At 43.5% G+C, this 21,442-nt stretch overlaps 1 protein-coding gene across 2 annotated transcripts in view; it reads right to left on the reverse strand.

Annotated features, from left to right (window-relative positions):
- SCHIP1 (schwannomin interacting protein 1) overlaps positions 1-21,442 on the reverse strand; it is a 385,169-nt gene that overhangs the window by 110,153 nt on the left and 253,574 nt on the right. Inside the window, exon 1 of one of the 2 annotated variants that reach the window (XM_074963688.1) lies at positions 60-250. The exons of the other annotated variant lie outside the window; for it this stretch is intronic. The gene's annotated coding sequence lies outside the window, so the exon portion shown is untranslated. Of the gene's footprint in view, positions 1-59; positions 251-21,442 lie in introns of those variants that run through there. 2 annotated transcript variants of the gene reach the window in all.

The following is a 21,442-nucleotide window of genomic DNA, read 5'->3' on the forward strand; positions in this document are numbered from 1 at the left end:
CCTGCCACCTCCCGCGCGCTCCGGCCAGGGGAAGCAGATCTCCGGACCCCAGCGCTCACCCCCAGGCAGAGGAGGGGCAGATGCCTTCGCTAGGGCTCCATGGTGTGGTCAGGAGGCGGCTGGCCCCATAGCGCGGCGGCTGCAACTTCCCGGCTGCCGCGTCCAGCTGCTGAGCCGGGGGCCCAGGGGCAGCGCAGCGCAGCCAAACGGGGGGTGCGGGAGGGAGCTCGGCCGGCAGCCGTGGCATGAAGTCCCGTCCCCACGCTGCCGGCGTAAGAAGCAACTGGGAGGCTGGTGCTCACACCGCCCCCTGCGGTACAGCTGGGCAAGACGCAGAGCTGCAGCTCTTGCGGGGACTGGGGAGGGGGAGCCCCTGTGGAATGGCTGCTTCTCTTTTTACTGCCCCTTCCCAGGCAGAGCCCGTGAGGGCTGCACCCTCTCCCCTCTAACACTGTGCCCACGAGAGCCTGGCCCGCCAACAATAAGCTGCACTCAGGTAACGCACGGTCACAAATTCCTTTCTTGTCTCTTTTTTTTTTTTTTTTTTGTGCAAGAAGAAACACATTGTGATCCTATGAACTTTGGAGCAGCTTCTGCTATATAGACTGCGAGCTGGCAGGAATCCAACCACCGCTTCAGCTCTCATTCATTTGCTTTCTTTTGCGGGCCCTCCAGCACGCACAGTTTGAACTGCCTGCAGCCATGAAATTAAGTCTATTATTACAAAAGCCACACAAAGAGTTTGCAGCAAATGAGGACTAAGGCCATATAATACCAGTCTCTACCTGTACCAACCTGTGCAAGTAGCTCAGCACACTTTGCAATCACACCTCTGTCTCAGATGTACAAGGTTTCTTTGAGAAATTTTAAGGAATGTTTTGAAGCAATTAATGCCTGACTTACATTATTACACGCTGCTATGTAACACAGAAGCTGTACCTTAGTGCACCCACCTAAGCAATGTCATATTATTATTATTTTCAACTCTCTTGGCTTTTTAACTAAGACCAAGTAGAGAGAGCCAGGTTCAGCATGGACACTGGATTTGGAATCAGACCTGGGTTCTAGGCCCAGCTCAGCCAGAGGTTCACTACCCAATCTGCTTCCCCAGATGTGACTCAGTTTCACTACTTACCCTCTTCTGTACTTTGAGTTCTGGGGGTGAAGAGTGCTCAAGAACACAATAAATGTAGTACAAATATAGTAACAGTTTAGTAGTTGATACCTTCTCCCAGAGAACTATATTCTGCTCAGGGGGACAGCAAGGTTCCTGTTCACTGTACAAGGCATATCCATATTATAAAATGTCTCTCCTAGTGTAAAAATAAAGGCTAAAAATGTCAAAAGTGCTTAAGTCACTTAGCAGCCTAAATCTTATATACAAAATCACCTAAACACTCAGGTGCCAGTCCCACTGAAATTCAAAATAAAATAGCTTATATTGTGAAGATTCTTTATTTTGATTCATACAAATCAACTAAAACACAAACTCACCTCCTCTCCTGGGCTCTAGGCACCTTGCCAATATTTTGTGGAGAAGACAATAGCACAAGAATAAGTCCAGCAGATAACTCAGCCCCCATACTACTAAGACTCCTGAAACAAAGTATTTATTTCAAACTCTTCCCAGAAAGATATCCAACGCAGGCAACTCAACTGTTCCTCAAAAGCCTGAATTAATAGATGGGCTTAGCAGTATGCCCAAAAATGCCCAGACTCAAACTACTTACAAATCAAGGGAGCTACAGCTAGGATACCTCTGCTGATCTCAGCTGCACCTGAATCACAAGAGATGCAGTAACTCGGGTAGTTAAATTACAAACACCTTAAAATCATAGGTCAAATCCAACACCTTAAACTCCACCAGAAACCAGTTGCTGACAGGTACAGAATCTGGTATGATATGTTTGTGACAGTTGTGGAACTGCTGTTATAATCTAAGAATACTGAGTGTGATAATTTTATGAACATTGTATGTAACCTCGTCAGTGAGGGGAAGTTACTGTAACTATAGCAGGTGGCGGCTCCCCCGTCAACTCCGCTTACTCCTGCCGAGGTGGAGTACAGGCGTTGATTCGGGGATTGATTTATTGCGTCTAGATAATAAATTTATCATCGCGTCTAGATGAGACGCAATAAATCGATCCCCGATAGATAGATCACCCGCTGATCTGGGGGGTAGTGAAGATGTACCCTTTGAGGAGAAAGTCTGAAGGAGTTATGCCTTCCCAGATCCAGCAAATGGTAAGACTTAGGGAAAAGTAGACGTGTGTATAGTCTGGTTTATTATTTTGAACGTGTTTTCACTGAAGTATTTTTGTTCTAATAAATTTAATAAAGCCTTTGTTTTAAGAATGCTGTTTGATCACTGGTCATTGCTCCCAGAGGGAACAGAATTGCTCCTGCTGAAGTAATCACAGTTGATCACAGAGGCCTGCAGGCTGGGCATGATCAGATTTGGAGAATCATGTAATTCCACTCTGAGCCAGGTGACAGCTTGAGGGGGAAGGGAGCTGGAGGGGCACAAGGTGGGGGCAGGGAGCTGGGGGGGCGCTGGGGCTGTGGGGGGGGAGGAAGGCCGGGGCTGGGGGAAGGGAGCTGGGGGGGGGGTGCTGGGGCTGTGGGGGGGGAGGAAGGCTGGGGCTGTGGGGGGGGAGCTGGCGGGGCGCTAGGGCTGTGGGGGGAAGGAAGGCGAGGGGAGGGGGAAGGGAGCTGGGGGGCGCTGGGGCTGTGGGGGGGGGAGAAAGGCGGGGCAGGGAGCTGGGGGGGGTGCTGACACCAGGTGGGATCAGAGGTATGGAAAGCCCACTAACCATGACAGTGTTCCTGAAGAGATGCCTCACTCAAAAAATGGGCTGCTGTATTCTCCACTACCTTTAGCCTATAAGTAGATCTTGCATGCAACATAGACATGGGTCCTGGTAGCAAGGTCTGCCTCAAAAAGAAATGACTACAACCTCTGACAAGATGCAAAATGAAAACACCTGCATTACTCATTGCTGCTATGTGACCATCTAACAGAAGCAGAGGATCTAACATTAAGTTGTGAACACTGGTGACAAATGGGGCTGATATTTTCTCTATACATACCATCATCACTCTAATCTAATCCAGTTTAAATCAACTGCTCCAATCTCAAACAAACGCTGGGGAAGATGCTGCACCAGCTGGTGAAATAATAGAAAAAAGTTAGGTGTTGTTAGCATACTGAAAGAAAAGGAGTACTTGTGGCACCTTAGAGACTATCAAATTTATTTGAGCATAAGCTTTCGTGAGCTACAGCTCACTTCATCGGATGCATTCAGTGGAAAATACAGTGGGGAGATTTATATCCATAGAGAACATGAAACAATGGGTGTTACCATACACACTGTAACCAGAGTGATCACTTAAGGTGAGCTATTACCAGCAGGAGAGCCGGGGGGGGGGGGGGGTCCAGTTTGACCAATGTACATTGGACAGTTTCTACGTAAAAGAATAAATGGACACAAATCAGACGTCAAGAAATATAACATTCAAAAACCACTCGGCGAACTCTTCAATCTCTCTGGTCACTCGATTACAGACCTAAAAGTGGCCATACTTCAACAAAAAAATTTCAAAAACAGACTCCAACGAGAGACTGCTGAATTGGAATTAATTTGCAAACTGGATACAATTAACTTAGGCTTGAATAGAGACTGGGAGTGGATAGGTCATTCCACAAAGTAAAACTATTTCCCCATATTATCCCCATGGGTTTATCCCCCCCCCCCCCCACTGTTCCTCAGATGTTCTTGTCAACTGCTGGAAATGGCCCACCTTGATTATCACTACAAAAGGTTCCCCACCCCCCGCTCTCCTGCTGGTAATAGCTCACCTTAAGTGATCACTCTGGTTACAGTGTGTATGGTAACACCCATTGTTTACTGTTCTCTATGGATATAAATCTCCCCACTGTATTTTCCACTGAATGCATCCGATGAAGTGAGCTGTAGCTTACGAAAGCCTATGCTCAAATAAATTTGTTAGTCTCTAAGGTGCCACAAGTACTCCGTTTCTTTTTGCGAATACAGACTAACACGGCTGCTACTCTGAAATCAGCATACTGAAGGCATTTCAGCTCATGTCTCCTCATTAACCATCCTAATGGCCCCATACATACATTGAATAAAAGATAATAAAATATACTCTGCAGAAACCCTACATGAGTCTGCTTTTGCAGCAGAATAGCAATATCCAATCCCAGATGGATCTCTCCAAAAGAAAAGAGCAAAGATGCTCCATCTATTTATAATCTGATCTGTCCATGAGTCAGTAATAAGGCATAATTAATTGTGTCAAAGGCAGATGACAGATTTATAATTTAGGTTGTGTATCTGATCTTCATCCATTGCTACAAAGAGGTCATCGACCAAAACTATCTCTGTATGAGATTGAACAGAGACAGCTAGATACTGTGAATGTTTTGTCACAATCTTCTAGGTAAAGTTGATAAATGGAAAGACAAACCCAAATGATAACCTCAAAAAAAGCAACAACCACCTCTCTCTCTATTTAATCTTAAATTTTGGATCTTAATTATGTGTACTCAAATGTGGACTGTTAACTATTTTATGGCTGAATGGTATATCCACCCCTCCCCACTCTCTCTCACTTACCCTCTCACTCACACACACACACACACCTATATTAAAAGCACATTATTAGGGTTGTAAAGTCAAACACTCAGAAATTAGGAAATGCCAGAATTACGGTTGTCCACTGGAACCTTATTTCTGCACCCTTGCGCATATACGTATGCATAATGATACCGTCTCTGATCACAGCATCACACAGTATTTTGGGACCCCTGCCTCATTCAGTAATATCCTCTATGTGGACCACCACAAGAGGAGGATGAGACACACATTTTGCCAATGAGTTTCACAGATATTTGCTGATAGCAGAGAAATGGTGAGACTCAGGAATTCTTGGCTTTTCAACTAATCTGTCTCCCCCATTCCTGTCTCCCAGTCTCTTTTTCCAGCCACCCCTGCCTCCCCTCCTTACCCCTGGCTCACATTCCCAGACTCCTTTCCTAGCCTGTACCAGTTATTTTTCCTTCCCTCTTTTTTAATTTCTAAGAACCCGTAAAATAAAATCCCTAAAAACAACCACCACCACCACCACCAAAACAGACAAGCACACAGGAGAGTTTGATACTCGCTTGGTAGTCTAATGTGAAAACTAAGACACTAAGCTCCTATTTATAACCTTTAATTTAGGTTTAACAGCTATATTATTCAAACAGTTATGGAATTTAACACACATGTATTACATTAATAACTTATACACTTGGTGGACTTTTAAAAATGCCTTTTTATAAAAAAACTGTTAAATTATACATAATAAGAAAAAGTAGGGATTTTTTAAAACCAAGACGACATCTCTGCAGGTTTTGCCATTGGTTTGATGGCAGATTTAGACTGCCTGTAGTTTAGAGGATTAAATTTAACTGTAATTATAATGCTACTAGTGGTCAGCGCCAAGTGCAGTAGAGTATGTAAATAGGTAAATCCATATAATTATGAGTTTTCACCAACTCTCTCTAATTAAGCTATTTTTTTAAAACTAGAGTAACTAATTACTGGTAGTTCTAGAAATAACTCTCTTAAAGACTAATAAATTTTATTATATTCTAGCTCATTGAAGCCAACTGTAACATGCAAATTTGCTGACTCCAAAAATAGCATTAAAAAGGACTTCCGTATACTGTACGTTTAATTAATATTCTCAATATCATCCCTAGTTGCACCTTCAAAATTACCTTTGCAAAAATACAGTAACTGACCATGCTGGACTTGAGACTTTGCTTTATGGTGTTTTGGGTAATGATGATGGTTACTGTAGTACAGCAAAGGATTCCACACTAAGCGAGGATGTAGGAAACATTTCTTACAAAGCCTCGGGATTGATCAGAGTAGAGATCTGTACAGTGTCCTTAAATTTAATCTATTATTCAGTTTAATTAATTAGATCAGGTATGGAACTCTTAATGAGTAGTACGAATATATTAATGACAAATAAGTACATTAATACAAATTAAGGATGAATATTTAATGTCACAAAATTCCAACAATGCAAAAGTTAAGATTCCAACAGAGGTAGTTGTGGTGCATATGCTTTGAGTTGCATGGCATTAGGACACACAATAATATATATTTAAGCACAAAATGAGAAATAGGAAAAATATGTGCAAGGTGATTGAGTTAACATTGCTGGTAGGTCCTTAACTTCTGCATTTGCTGCCTTTATTTTAACATGCAACTTTCACACGGGCACTAAATTTCCTAGGTTTCTTGTTCATTTGTTTAAACAGGGTACAGGAAAAGGGAAAGAACTAAAAGGAAAAGTCAGCAGTTATCCGGCTCACATGGCTTTTAAGCTCCTTGCTATGCAGCTATTCATCTTGAGAAGATTACAGGCTCTGTCTGGGGATAAGTACCCTAAAGAAAAAAAGGATGTACACACTTAGGCCTTGATCCTGCAAACACTTACGTAGGTGCAGAATTTTATGCACGTGAGTTGTCTGATTTAAGGCAGGTGCATAAAGTATACTCACATATGTGTAGCAAATCTATATGTAAATGTGCACCTGTAGATTGATTCATATTCTACTGAGCATGCTCAGTATACAATATTCAAACTATCATAAGAATCATGTTTAGACCAATCAAAAAACCCCACGCACAGTAAGAATTATTTATATCAATCTTCAAATGTTACCTATATTTTTCATAGCCCTGCTCCCAAAAAAGTTTGTTTTTCAATGGGGAAAGTATCTTTCCTCCTCCTTTCCCATAACTTAAAAAAGCCAAAAAAATTTGCTGAAACCTTCCAGAAGAAAAACAAAAACAAAAAAACAATCATCTTCAATTAGAGACCAAACATGGTGATTTTTCTGCCACTGAAGCAAATGTTTTAGAAAGTTCAGTTTGTGAAAGCAGACATTTCTGCAGTGAAACTGTTTTGAAATGTTAGCAGACCCTAGCAGAGTATGATATAGAAGGAGAGTTCAATAAAATGTGGGAAAAGGAGTGGACAGTGTAATGCTGTTGCATGAACAGCAAGCATAAAATGCAATTCAAATACAGGAATACCACACATGAGGCTCTAAAGGGTTCTATGCTGTCACTACTCTTATTCAGATTGTATGCTATGAGCAGAGTTAGTGAACAGCTATCGCAAAGGTGTTCTACAGAAGGGCTCCAATGTTGGATTTGTCTCCTTAGGTCCAAAGTAAACCAAATATGTTGACCTTCTGGATATGCTACAAAACCTGTCTTTTTTAGTAGATATTTGGGGATGCTTTTGTTCGAAATCTGAGGGGTAGAAGGACTTTATTGAGAAATATGTTCTTGTGGACTGATTGGCAGTAGAGATATGCTGTTATTTTGGTCCACATTGATTTTAGTGCACACTGACTTCATTGTTAATTGTGGACAAGGGCTCCTGGAGCCTCGGATAGGCTTTACTTTTATGATTGTTTAATTATAATAAATAAAATTTTCACTACAGAGTAAATTAATAGTCATTTTGGGGATATCAGGCTGTAATTACATGAAAATTTTTGTCTTTTTGTAGTATGCATAGCAATACATAGCTACTGAGATGAACAGTCAGAAAAAGACTGAAGTGTTTAATCAATCTTAGACCATTTATTCTAAGAAACAGAGATTATTCCTACTATACGGCAAACAAGAATATTCAAAGAAGGCCTCACTCGTTGCTTCTTCTTTTTTTTTTTAAGTTCTCAGTATCATTTGGCAAGGAGAGAGGGGTTAGGATGAATGACCATATGTTACTGGTTAATAAAAACAATAACTATTGAAAGAAAGTTTTTAAAGTGAATTATATTTCCAGGGCATAGCCACTGTGGGGGAAAAAAGAGTATCACAGGTGGATATATCACATATTGGTGATGACTTCAGCTTGGATTTTCAAAGAGCCAAAGGGAATTAAGTGTCAAAATCCCTTAGGCCTTGCCTTGTATACACTACATAGGCTCTGCCAACAGCTACCCCAGTAATAACTATACCAGCAGAACCCCCTAGTGTAGACGCAGCATATACCAACAGAAGGAGGAGTTCTGAGGGTGTAATAAACACTGCCTCCCTGAATGACATCAGCTAGGCCAACGGAAGCCTTCTGTTGCATCTACACTGGGAGGTTTGCTGGCATAGGTATATTGATTAGGTGTGTGTGGTTTTTTTTCACATCCCCAACTGACAACTATCCTAACAAAACATTGAAGTGTAGAGCTGGCCTAAGACGCGTTTGAAATTCTTAGCCTTCATAGGTATTTGTGAGGGAATAGTGCTTGGTGTTTCTAACTGGCTTTAATTCTTCTCTTGTGGTATATTATCATCACCTTAAGAAACAAGTACCAGTTTAATAAAGCAAAGTTGCAGTATGGTTGATTATGAACTGATAGACACAGATTGCATAAAAGAAATCTTAAAAATCAATCATTACACATAGCTGATAAAGCTTTCTGCAACTGGGTATAATGATAACACTGTTCTACAGATAAGAGAACTCCTATAATGCGTGGAACATTTAATTAAACAATACAGTGCTTGTTTTATAATCCATAGAGATGGCATAATAAAAGTTAGGCCTTTTATCCTTCTGCAGTCGATGACATTACTCAGTGGCCATGTTCAGTTGCAATAATGTCCATGTCCCATAAAATGATAGTATTATAGGAGGTACAGCAAGGGCTCAATTCAATAAGAAAAGGATTCTATGGATACAGCCATATGAAGCTCAGGAGGTCCTTTACGTGGTACGTCTCAGCAGGAAGGCTTATCTGGATTCTCTTCAGATCCACATTTCAGCAGCTATAGAGAGCCTAAGTAGCTGGCATTTAGTGCCATCCTGTCTTGCACCCAGCCCCGCAGACTCCAAGGGCAAATTGGACTCTCCAGCATGACATCAGGAGAAGGGAACAACACAGATGTCGTGTCTTACTAGGAAATTTGTTCCTTCCCTCACTGGCATAGGAATGAGCATAAATCAGGAAGAAGAAGAAGAAGAAGAAAAAAAAAAAGAAGAAGAGGAAAACTGATCCAATGCATATTTCAGAAAGAAATGACAGACCTGTTTGGCATAACTTCTAAATTTGAAGTGTAGCTTGTAACGGTATGTCTACACTATGAAATTAGGTCGAATTTATAGAAGTCGGTTTTGTAGAAAGCGTTTTTATACAGTTGATTGTGTGTCCCCCCACACAAATGCTCTAAGTGCACGTAGTCAGAGGAGTGTGTCCACAGTACCGAGGCAACCGTCGAGGCAACCGTCGACTTCCGGAGCGTTGCACTGTGGGTGGCTATCCCACAGTTCCCGCAGTCTCCACCGCCCATTTAAATTCTGGGTAGAAATCCCAGTGCCTGATGGGGCTAAAACATTGTCGCGGGTGGTTCTGGGTACATATCATCAGGCCCCCGTTCCCTCCCTCCTTCCGTGAAAGCAGGGGCAGACAATCGTTTTGCACCTTTTTTCTTGAGTTACCTGTGCAGACGCCATACCATGGCAAGCATGGAGCCCGCTCAGCTAACCATCACCGTATGTCTCCTGGGTGCTGGCAGACGTGGTACTGCATTGCTACACAGCAGCAGTTTATTGCCTTTTGGCAGCAGACAGTGCAGTATGATTGGTAGCTGTCATTGACATAGTCCTGGGTGCTCTTTTAACCGGGCGCCTGGGCAAACATGGGAGTGACTCAACCAGGTCATTTCCCTTGTTTCATCTCGTGGCGATTCAGTCCCACACTGTCTTTTAATCTGCAGCTAGCAGAAGATGATGGCCAGCAGTCATACTGCACCGTCTTCTGCCGAGCACCCAGGTGTTGACGATGGTTAGCAGTCGTACTGCACAGTCTGCTGTCAGCAAGATGTATAAAGATAGATGAAGTGGCTCAAAACAAGAAATAGACCAGATTTGTTTTTTATTCATTTTCTCCTCCCTCCCTCCCTCTGTGAAATCAACAGCCTGCTAAACCCAGTTTGAGTTCTATCCTTGAGGTTTTGAGATCTATCCTTGAGGGGCCATTCAGTTTCTCGCAAAGCCACCCCCTTTGTTGATTTTAATTCCCTGTAAGCCATGTTGTCCGTCGCCCCTCCCTCCGTCAGGGCAACGGCAGACAATCGTTCCCCACCTTTTTTCTGTGCAGACGCCACACCACAGCAAGCATGGAGCCCGTTCAGATCACTTTGGCAATTAAAGCACATTAAACACCACACGCATTATCCAGCAGTATATGCAGCACCAGAACCTGGCAAAGCGATACCTGGCGAGTAGGCGACGTCAGCGCAGTGATGTGAGTGATGAGAACATGGACACAGACTTCTCTCAAAGGCCAGGCCCTGGCAATGTGGGCATCATGGTGCTAATGGGGCAGGTTCATGCATTGGAACGCCGATTCTGGGCTTGGGAAACAAGCACAGACTGGTGGGACCGCATAGTGTTGCAGGTCTGGGACGATTCCCAGTGGCTGCGAAACTTTCGCATGCGAAAGGGCACTTTCATGGAACTTTGTGACTTGCTTTCCCCTGCCCTGAGGCGCAAGAATACCAAGATGAGAGCAGCCCTCACAGTTGAGAAGCGAGTGGCAATAGCTCTGTGGAAACTTGCAACGCCAGACAATCAATTTGGAGTGGGCAAATCTATTGTGGGGGCTGCTGTGATCCAAGTAGCCAACGCAATCAAAGATCTGCTGATATCAAGGGTAGTGACCCTGGGAAATGTGCAGATCATAGTGGATGGCTTTGCTGCAATGGGATTCCCTAACTGTGGTGGGGCCATAGACCGAACCCATATCCCTATCTTGGCACCAGAGCACCAAGCCAGCGAGTACATAAACCGCAAGGGGTACTTTTCAATAGTGCTGCAAGCACTGGTGGATCACAAGGGATGTTTCACCAACATCAACGTGGGATGGCCGGGAAAGGTACATGACGCTCGCATCTTCAGGAACTCTGGTCTGTTTCAAAAGCTGCAGGAAGGGACTTTATTCCTAGACCAGAAAATAACCTTTGGGGATGTTGAAATGCCTATAGTTATCCTTGGGGACCCAGCCTACCCCTTAATGTCATGCCTCATGAAGCCATACACAGGCAGCCTGGACAGTAGTCAGGAGCTGTTCAACTACAGGTTGAGCAAGTGCAGAATGGTGGTAGAATGTGCATTTGGACGTTTAAAAGCGCGCTGGCGCAGTCTACTGACTCGGTTAGACCTCAGCGAAACCAATATTCCCACTGTTATTACTGCTTGCTGTGCGCTCCACAATATCTGTGAGAGTAAGGGGGAGACATTTATGGCGGGGTGGGAGGTTGAGGCAAATCGTCTGGCTGCTGGTTACGCACCAGGGCGGTTAGAAGAGCACAGGAGGGCGCGGTGTGCATCAGAGAAGCTTTGAAAACCAGTTTCATGACTAGACAGGCTACAGTGTGAAAGTTCTGTTTGTTTCTCCTTGATGAAACCCCCCGCCCCTTGGTTCACTCTACTTCCCTGTAAGCTAACCACCCTCCCTACCTTCCTTTGATCACCACTTGCAGAGGCAATAAAGTCATTGTTGCTTCACATTCATGCATTCTTTATTCATTCATCACACAAATAGGGGGATAACTACCAAGGTAGCCCAGGAGGGGTGGTGGAGGAGGGAAGGACAAGGCCACACAGCACTTTAAAAGTTTAAAACTTTAAAACTTATTGAATGCCAGCCTTCTGTTGCTTGGGCAATCCTCTGGGGTGGAGTGGCTGGGTGGCCGGAGGGCCCCCCACCGCGTTCTTGGGCATCTGGGTGAGGAGGCTATGGAACTTGGGGAGGAGGGCGGTAGGTTACACAGGGGCTGTAGCGGCGGTCTGTGCTCCTGCTGCCTTTCCTGCAGCTCAATCATACGCTGGAGCATATTGGTTTGATCCTCCAGCAGCCTCAGCATTGAATCCTGCCTCCTCTCATCACGCTGCTGCCACCTTTCAGCTTCAGCCCTCTCTTCAGCCCACCACTTACTCTCTTCAGCTCGCCACCTCTCCTACCGGTCATTTTGTGCTTTCCTGCACTCTGACATTGTCTGCCTCCACGCATTTGTCTGTGCTCTGTCAGTGTGGGAAAACAGCATGAGCTCAGAGAACATTTCATCATGAGCGCGTTTTTTTCGCCTTCTAATCTTCGCTAGCCTCTGGGAAGGAGAAGATCCTGTGATCCTTGAAACACATGCAGCTGGTGGAGAAAAAAAAGGGACAGTGGTATTTAAAAAGACACATTTTATAGAACAATGGGTACACTCTTTCACGGTAAACCTTGCTGTTAACATTACATACATAGCACATGTGCTTTCGTTACAAGGTCGCATTTTCCCTCCCCCCAGTGCGTGGCTAGCCCCTCACTCCCCCCCCACCCCCCGTGGCTAACAGCGGGGAACATTTCTGTTTAGCCACAGGCAAACAGCCCAGCAGGAACGGGCACCTCTGAGTGTCCCCTTAAGAAAAGCACCCTATTTCAACCAGGTGACCATGAATGATATCACTCTCCTGAGGATAACACAGAAAGATAAAGAACAGATGTTGTTTGAATGCCAGCAAACACACACTGCAATGCTTTGTTCTACAATGATTCCTGAGTATGTGCTACTGACCTGGAGTGGTAAAGTGTCCTACCATGGTGGATGGAATAAGGCTGCCCTCCCCAGAAACCTTTTGCAAAGGCTTTGGGAGTATATCCAGGAGAGCCAAGAATGCCAGGGCAAATTAATCATTAAACATGCTTGCTTTTAAATCATGTATAGTATTTTAAAAGGTACACTCACCAGAGGTCCCTTCTCCGCCTGGCGGGTCTGGGAGGCAGCCTTGGGTGGGTTCGGGGGGTACTGGCTCCAGGTCCAGGGTGAGAAATGGTTCCTGGCTGTCGGGAAAAATGGTTTCTCCACTTGCTTGCTGAGAGCTATCTTCCTCATCCCCAAAACCTGCTTCCATGTTGCCTCCATCTCCATTGAAGGAGTCAAACAACACGGCTGGGGTAGTGGTGGCTGAACCCCCTAAAATGGCATGCAGCTCATCATAGAAGTGGCATGTTTGGGGCTCAAACCCGGAGCGGCCGCTCGCCTCTCTGGTTTTCTGGTAGGCTTTCCTCAGCTCGTTAAGTTTCACGCAGCACTGCTTCGGTTCCCTGTTATGGCCTCTGTCCTTCATGCCCTGGGAGATTTTGACAAATGTTTTGGCATTTTGAAAACTGGAACGGAGTTCTGATAGCACGGATTCCTCTCCCCATACAGCGATCAGATCCCGTACCTCCCATTCGGTCCATGCTGGAGCTCTTTTGCGATTCTGGGATTCCATCATGGTCACCTCTGCTGATGAGCTCTGCATGGTCACCTGCAGCTTGCCACGCTGGCCAAACAGGAAATTGAAATTCAAAAGTTCGCGGGCCTTTTCCTGTCTACCTGGCCAGTGCATCTGAGTTGAGAGTCCTGTCCAGAGTGGTCAAAATGGAGCACTCTGGGATAGCTCCCAGAGGCCAATACCATCTAATTGCGTCCACAATATCCCAAATTCGACCCAGCAAGGCCGATTTCAGCGCTAATCCCCTTGTCGGGGGTGGAGTAAGGAAATCGATTTTAAGAGCCCTTTAAGTCGAAAAAAAGGGCTTAGTCATGTGGACGGGTGCAGGGTTAAATCGATTTAACGCTGCTAAATTTGACTTCAACTCCTAGTGTAGACCAGGGCTTAACAACACTTGTATAAGGACAAGTATAAGGTAAAATGAACAATGGTTCATTTTCAAGGTTTCAAGCTCCATTCATCAGGTTAGAAGAAATAACTGCCCTGTTTCAGAGGTCAACCAAAGAGACATTATGTCAATCTGCCAGTGTAGACAAATAAAAGCAAGAACCAGATATGTGTTATGAACCCCCTTCCTACTCCCCCCACCCCAAACCCCTCAAAACAAAGAAAGTAGTCATCTGTATGCAACACTATCTTCTCCATCCAACATAACTCTTTCATATTAAAAGAAAGGTTCCGCTGTACCTGGGTATTTCTTCCACAACTAATTAAATGCTTACATTATGGTAATGAAGACACATGTATTTTCCAATCTTTATTTGTTTTCTGTTAAAATGAAGGTGGATACTCAGTCTTATTTAATCACGTGGTTAGCACTCTACTTTTTTAATTTTATATATTTATATAGTATATTTCCCCTCGATTCTTCACAAGAAGAGACCGGATATTGTTAAAAAGAATATGTAATTTATCTCTTTTTACAAGTCAAATATGTTGCCTTTCCAAAGCCATGAACAACTTAAAAGGCACAGGAATTTTAAAGGGTGAAGAGTGTGAACACAAATCCTTGTAGATAAAAAGAACATGCTTTACAGTAATTTTATACAGTGCAACAAAGAGACTTTAATGCCCACAAAGTGAGTCAAGTTTATTCTGAAACTAAAAGACATATCAGGAAAATACAATATTGTATTTAGGACTTTTGTCAAATTAATGCATGGCCATTTAAAAAGTTAACAGCTTATAATGATAAGCAAGCTGTTGCATTTATTTCATTACCATTTTAGCTTCACATACAATGTCTTGGAAATACATATTAGACGGAAGTTATAATGAAGCTAAAATGGTAATGAAATAAATGCATTAACTTGTAATAATAATCAAGCTCACCTTTTAAAGAGACAGAGAGAAGGGAGACAGACAATACACACATTTTTAATTTAAGAAAGTTGCATAAAATGCAGAGTTAAGAAGTCCCAAGCAACCTTAACTCTGTTCATGCCCCTTGATGTACCTTCCATGTATAGGGTTGCCAACTGTCTAATCACACAAACCCAAACACTCTGGCCCTGCCCTGCCTCGCTCCTGTCCTGCCTCTTCTCCAAGGCTGTGCCCTGTTGACTCCATCCCCCCCGTCCATTGCTCGCTGTCCCCCACCCTCACTCACTTTCACTGGGCTGGGGCAGGGGGTTGGGGTACGGGAGAGGGTGTGGGCTCTGGGCTGGGGCCGAGGGGTTCAAGGTGTGGGAGGGGGCTCTGGGCTGGGGCCGAGGGGTTCAGGGTGTGGGAGGGGGCTCTAGGCTGAGCCTGGGGCAGGGGGTTGGGATTCAAGCTCTGGGAGGGAGTTTGGGTGTGGGAGGGGGCTCAGGGCTGGGGCAGGGAGTTGGGGTGTAGGAGAGGGTGAGGGGTGCAGGCTCTGGGAGGGAGTTTGGATGTGGGAGGGGGCTCAGGGCAGGGACAGGGGGTTGGGGTATGGGAGAGGGCAAGGGGTGCGGGCTCCAGCCAGGCGGTGCTTACCTCAGGAGGGTCCCAGTTGGTGGCGCAGCGGGGCTAAGGCAGGCTCCCTGCCTGCCCTGGTCCCGCGCCACTCCCAGAAACAGCCAGCTCATCCTTGTGGACCCTGGTGGGGAGGGCGCTCAGGGGGCTCCGCACACTGCACCCACCCTGAGCGCTAACTCCGCAGCTCCCATTGGCCGCAGTTCCTAGCCAATGGAAGCTGTGGAGTCGGCGCTCAGGGTGGGGGCAGCATGCCGGGACCCCCTGCAGCCTCCAGGGGCCGCAAGGACATGCTGGCCATTTCCGGGAGCGGCGCGGGGCCAGGGCAGGCAGGGAGCCTGCCTTAGCCCTGGTGTTCTGCCGGACTTTTAGCGGCCTAAACTCTCTCGAATTGGTTTCCATAGCCTCCAGGAGATAGCGCCTGATTCCGGGAGATGCCCGGCGAAACCAGGAGGGTTGGCAACCCTATCCATGTAAGACATCCCTATGGAAGTCTATGACAAGTATTACAATATCTGAGCTTCCTCTCCTTCCTGCCGCTCAGAGCCCTTCCTGCCCCCTTCATAGCCCCACCTGTTGTGCAATGTGGAACCCGATTTCCTACACCAGAACTCACTGATATGAAAATATTTGCAGGCTGCCATCTGCAAACACTGTAATATATGTATGAAATCTCACTGAGATATTACAATATGAGCAGGAGACCTCATGAGCTCTCTGAAGCATCCCATAAAAATAGATAGGCTAGCTTACAATATTACCCATTCAAGTCTTTGAAAAAATACCTAAAGGCACCAGTCCTCACTGTGGACAACAGTATTATCTCGATTTGGAATTTTTAAGCCAAATTGTTTTAAGATATGACATTTTTAAAAAGTTCTCTCATGAACAACTTGTTCAGTTACCCTAAATCTTTCCCAAAATAAAAACACCATAGATGAGAAACTTAGGTGGTTTAGTTCAGTTTCGGCTAAGCTGTGAAGTGAGCAAAGCAGACAATATTGCACTTTTATAGAAAGCTGGACAACTTTTACTCAAGAGAGAGACTGCCGTTTTTCCACAGTTATCATGTTTGAAGCTGTTTGTTAATAGTTCTGCATAAATCTGTGGGTTGAACAATAAAGACAACAGTCCCATTTAAAGTCATCCGGGGCTTCCAATAAGCTCACTGTTTAATATGATCAGAACAGTTGAATTCCATGATTATCATGTTAATATGATCGAGACTAACAAGCCAAATCCCCAGGCCACTGTTTCATGAAGTGATGCAAATCTCACTATCCTAGGATGTTACAGGAATGCTCTATTTCACATGAACACAAGTCACAATTATGGCAACTTTTTGAAAAGGAGAAGCTGCCTCATATATTTTCCCTCTTCCAGATACATTTATTCCTACACTGAATAATAAAGCAGGCTCTGTGTTTAATTAATAGGAATATATGTTGATATTTACATGTCCATGAGAGAGAATCTCCATTACCTCATCTGAAATACCTAGTCAGCATCTGTACAGATAACACTGGTATACTGACAACATTAGTGATACTGAATGTCATGCAGAGTCCAAGTTCAGAGACTTCTCTGAAAGATCTGCTAGTGCAATTGCAGTTGCCTGGTCTAGGGGCCGGTTATCTCAGAGACCTTCCTGCCTATCTCCAGTCACCCATATACTGTGACAACTGCATTCATCATCATGCACTCAGAAATAATACTTCAGCTATTTGACCCAGAGAAGGTAAATCTCACAAGAACCAGGACCAGAACACATTCAGTGGTGGGTCCATGCCTCTGGAATCTGATCCCAGTACATATAAGAACAGCCATACTGGATCAGACCAAAGTTCAATCTAGACCAGTACCCCGTCTTCCAATAGAAGCCATTCCCAGGTGCTTCAGAGGGAATGAACAGAACAAGTAACCTTCAAGTGATCCATCTCCATCACCCATTCCCAGCTTCCGGCAAACAGAGGCTAGGGACACCATCCGTATCCATCCTGCCTAATAGCCATTAATGGACCTACCCTCTATGAACTTACCTAGTTCTTTTTTTAATCCTGTTATAGTCTTTGCCTTCACAACATTCTCTGGCAAAGAGTTCCACAGGTTGGTATGTGCCAGATCCCAAACCTATCCACTTTTAGTAAGCTGTAAGAGAGTTTTTTTTAAAGGTTTTCTGCCTATTGGAGGTATGGCCCCATGTACTCCATAATTCCACATCTGCCAAGTTTGCTATGGGGAATTATGCTCCAGAACCTAAGCTTTCATTTACAAAGAATAATTTTCTTGCTCTCATGGTTATTAAACTAACCCTGGAAATGTAAGCCAAGTGTAACAGCTGCAATCTCTTCTTCCCAAGTCTGCAGATAGCTGGAAACAACAGCTCTGAGAAGGATGAACTGCCCCTTTCATATCAGTGGGTTAACTCTGAAACAAAGAGACGACTATTTAAATGCCAGCTTTGTTAAATATTTCTTGGCTGATCAATTCAGCAAAAATATCCAGTTAATGTGCTTATCCATCATTCACAAACTGACTCCCTCATTTTCCCAGGTACCTAAAGACCAAACTGTTCCCCATCGTGCTATCAGAACTTTGGGTTTCCTTCCTGACAAGTTCTGTGACAGAGTTATCAGTACAAAAAAACCCAACTGTGAATATTGAAGACTAAATATGTAGAGCCAGCGTCAAGTAAACAACACAGGGGCTATTGAAGTGATTGTATTATCTTTTCATTTAAATCACCTAGCACAAAATCTAGGGACCCTGATATAGAACTGTAGCAACCTTGGACCTTGCCAACCAATGTGGCATAGAATACACGAGCTCCTTACTACAATTCTTTCTCTCAATTTCCTAGGTGGGCGAGGTAATATCATTTATTGGACCAACTTCTGTTGATGAGAGAGGCAAGCTGTCAAGCTTACATAGAGCTCTTCTTCAGGTATAGGAAACTTAGGCCATGTCTACACTATCATTTATGTCAGCAAAACTTATGTTGCTCAAGGGTGTGAAAAAATAGATATAGAGTGATTGTTTTGTGAAAAGTGTTCACCCACAGGTGATGGGTGTTTTTGTCTGTTATCGTTTTCCTGTGTGAGTTCATTCAAGAGCATAGTGATTGTCCGGTTTCACCACCATAGTTGCTACTGGGGCATTTAGTGCACTGACTGAAGTACACCACATCATAGGCACGTGTAGCACCCATAAATCGTGAAAGGTGTGTTGCGCGAGGAGGGTGAGGGAGGGAAAGTGTTGATTTCTGACACTCTGCTGGCTGCTAGTCACCATTAAAGATCTTACCAGACACAGGTCACAGATACGGCAAAGGATCACAAAATGTATGCTTTCTAATTTGGATAGCGTGTTATTTGGGTCTGTTTTAATGTATGTAAAGTGAAAACAGATACCATGTGATGGATGCCTTAAAATACTTGTAATAAACAAAATCAGTTAGGGCTTTGCAAATTTATATTTTAAGTCCAAATTTCAAGTATGAACAACATGTGCCTGGCATCAGTTGCCTAGGATAACTGCCACTAGTACAGTTTGCCAGATCAAAAACTACAGGCCCTATAACACAGCCCTTATAGGCCTGGCTAGAAAAAAATGCTAAACAAAACTCTCGATTGGCCACACTGGTAGCTATGCAGACCTGTCCCCATGTGTACTGCCTATCTAAATTTTACTGTGCTGTATGGGTCTCGTGTAAGCCTCTGACATTCCCACTGAGTGTACATGCCTGAGATATGAAGTAAAAAATTCAGGGCATCCAGCCAAATGGGATACCCTGGGACTAGAAGTCCAAGGTAAGAGTATGTGAGCTGTAACATCATGAAGGTTTTGATATTTTTCTGTATAGGTGTGGCTGTAATTAGCCCTATGGAGCTATTTTAGTAGGAGAGAGGCAGCTGATACTCAAAATTTGTCCTAAGTACAACTGAAATTGTCTATTTGTTTCCCAAGACTATTTTACACATATTTGAGGGTACAGCCCAGGGACAAACCCCTATAAAAGTGAAAATCTATTGGGAGAAAGAAGCATACTTGAGTGCCAAGAACATGCTTGAGTGCCAAGAAAGAGAGAGCCCTTAGAAAGGTGGCCAATGTTGGTGGCAATCTAGGCAAAATTTGTTTATAAATCCTAAAAAAGTGCAAATTTCTGCATATGAATGTACTCCTTATATACAAGAGCAATGCAGATTTGTCTTTTCCTTAATGTCTTAATTTTACCTATGGAGGTCGGTGGAATCTTACTTTTGAGATTTTCTAGCTCATGGGACTGGGATTTATGTATTTTTGATAGCAGTCATTACTATACTTAACACACCTTTCTTCATTCAGTTTGTCACAGAATGAAGAAAAAGAGACCCTAGAGCTTTATTTATCCTTAAACTACAAAGAGAGATGTGAATATTTTGCTCAGCCCCTCAGTTTTAGTGACTTTATGAGGCACAATTTAAGTCCTATGTGACATGTGGGGCTAGGAGCTTACATTCCTGTTCAGTCAGTACATAAAACAAACAAAATTAAATTGCTTTGGTTTGCAGAGCAGTGCTGGGGGGAGAATTTCACAATAAATGTGCTTGTAAAAACAGTCTTCTGTTTCACAGATCAGTACAGAGTATTTGTTATCTAAAATAAATATTCCTTTAAAATAAATATAACTTCAGACAGAAAAATATTTTTAAAAGGATTGGAGAATGCAGAGACTTTTAATACCGACGTACAGTTCACTCCCCTGCATAACAACTGCAGAGAAATGGTTCAGCTCTAAATGATTTATGACACCTGAATGCCATGGAAAATGACAAGGAGGATCCATGAAAAATGTAAACATCTCTTTTTGTGTTTGAGTTACTGCATTTTTCTTGGCTTCTTCACTGTTTAAAACAAGGCTTAAAGGCCATTTATATATGAACATGTACATATTTGTATACTGAATACAGCATATATGGGCATTGCATCTGCATGTTTCCATGTGTGACATGCTATGTTTTACATGCATACATTTACTACTACTATCAACATTCTCTACTAAATAAAAACTACTTTCAGTATAGCCTCAACAGCCATGGAAATGGCTTCATTTTGGGTCTGCAGGAAGGCAGCTGGCATAAAACATCTATTTAAAAAAACGTTGTTGGTTCTGGCAGTGCCAAGTAAAACAGAGAGGGGGAAAACAAATTGGAGGGTAACATGAATTTGTGTGTCCTAGTCACTTGAACTGCACAAGTCCACCCTTTCTCCATCATCAGTGCTGTACACAGAGTTTCTTTGCCTGGAGAGTGTATTCTCCCTGCAATGGAAGATACAGGCCATGCTGAGTTTCCAAATACAGTGCCCAATCCTGCTTTCATTGGAGTCACTGGAAGCTTTGTCATTGACTTCAAGGGGATAGGGATTGGACCCTGGGTTTGTCGTCCTCTCCTCCCCACGAAACAATATATTGGCACGTAGATAGGGGCATGCAGTGCCAACCTGCAAACAAGCAAGATTCCAGCACTGGTTCTGCCTGCCTACAAACTTCCCTAGGACCGTTTTCATTTCTTTTCATGGTCACACAAACAATTTCTTATAGCTAACGTTCTTGCAAAACTTTTTAAAGCTTGCAAAGCATAATGTCCTTGCATGCTGCAGACTCTCCGCATTTCATTTAAATTTGCACTGCATCTGATATGTGAAATGATCTCTCATTTATTACTGCTTATTCTTACATAAAAGGTTTCAGAGTAACAGCCGTGTTAGTCTGTATTCGCAAAAAGAAAAGGAGTACTTGTGGCACTTTAGAGACTAACCAATTTATTGGTTAGTCTCTAAGGTGCCACAAGTACTCCTTTTCTTTTTACATAAAAGGGGCTCTCTGGTCTAAAATTGCACATTAAATTATTACGATTAGTCTATGCTATTAGTCTAAAATTCTTTGGGTTACAAATGTGGTAATATTGATAATTTTACATAGTAAGTTAGAAACGCACGCTTGCTGCATTGCTACACATTTTACTCTCAGCCCTTTTTCTTCTCATTACAATTTAGACTCCAGCAACAAAAAGAATATTTACCACTACTGGAATGTGGAAACACAAAATCTTGCCATTTCTCTTTAAAAATTAACAGCACATAATACGACATATTAGAATAA

The sequence above is a fragment of the Natator depressus genome, chromosome 9 (assembly GCF_965152275.1).
Source record: "Natator depressus isolate rNatDep1 chromosome 9, rNatDep2.hap1, whole genome shotgun sequence".
In the NCBI taxonomy this organism is placed as follows: Eukaryota; Metazoa; Chordata; order Testudines; family Cheloniidae; genus Natator; species Natator depressus.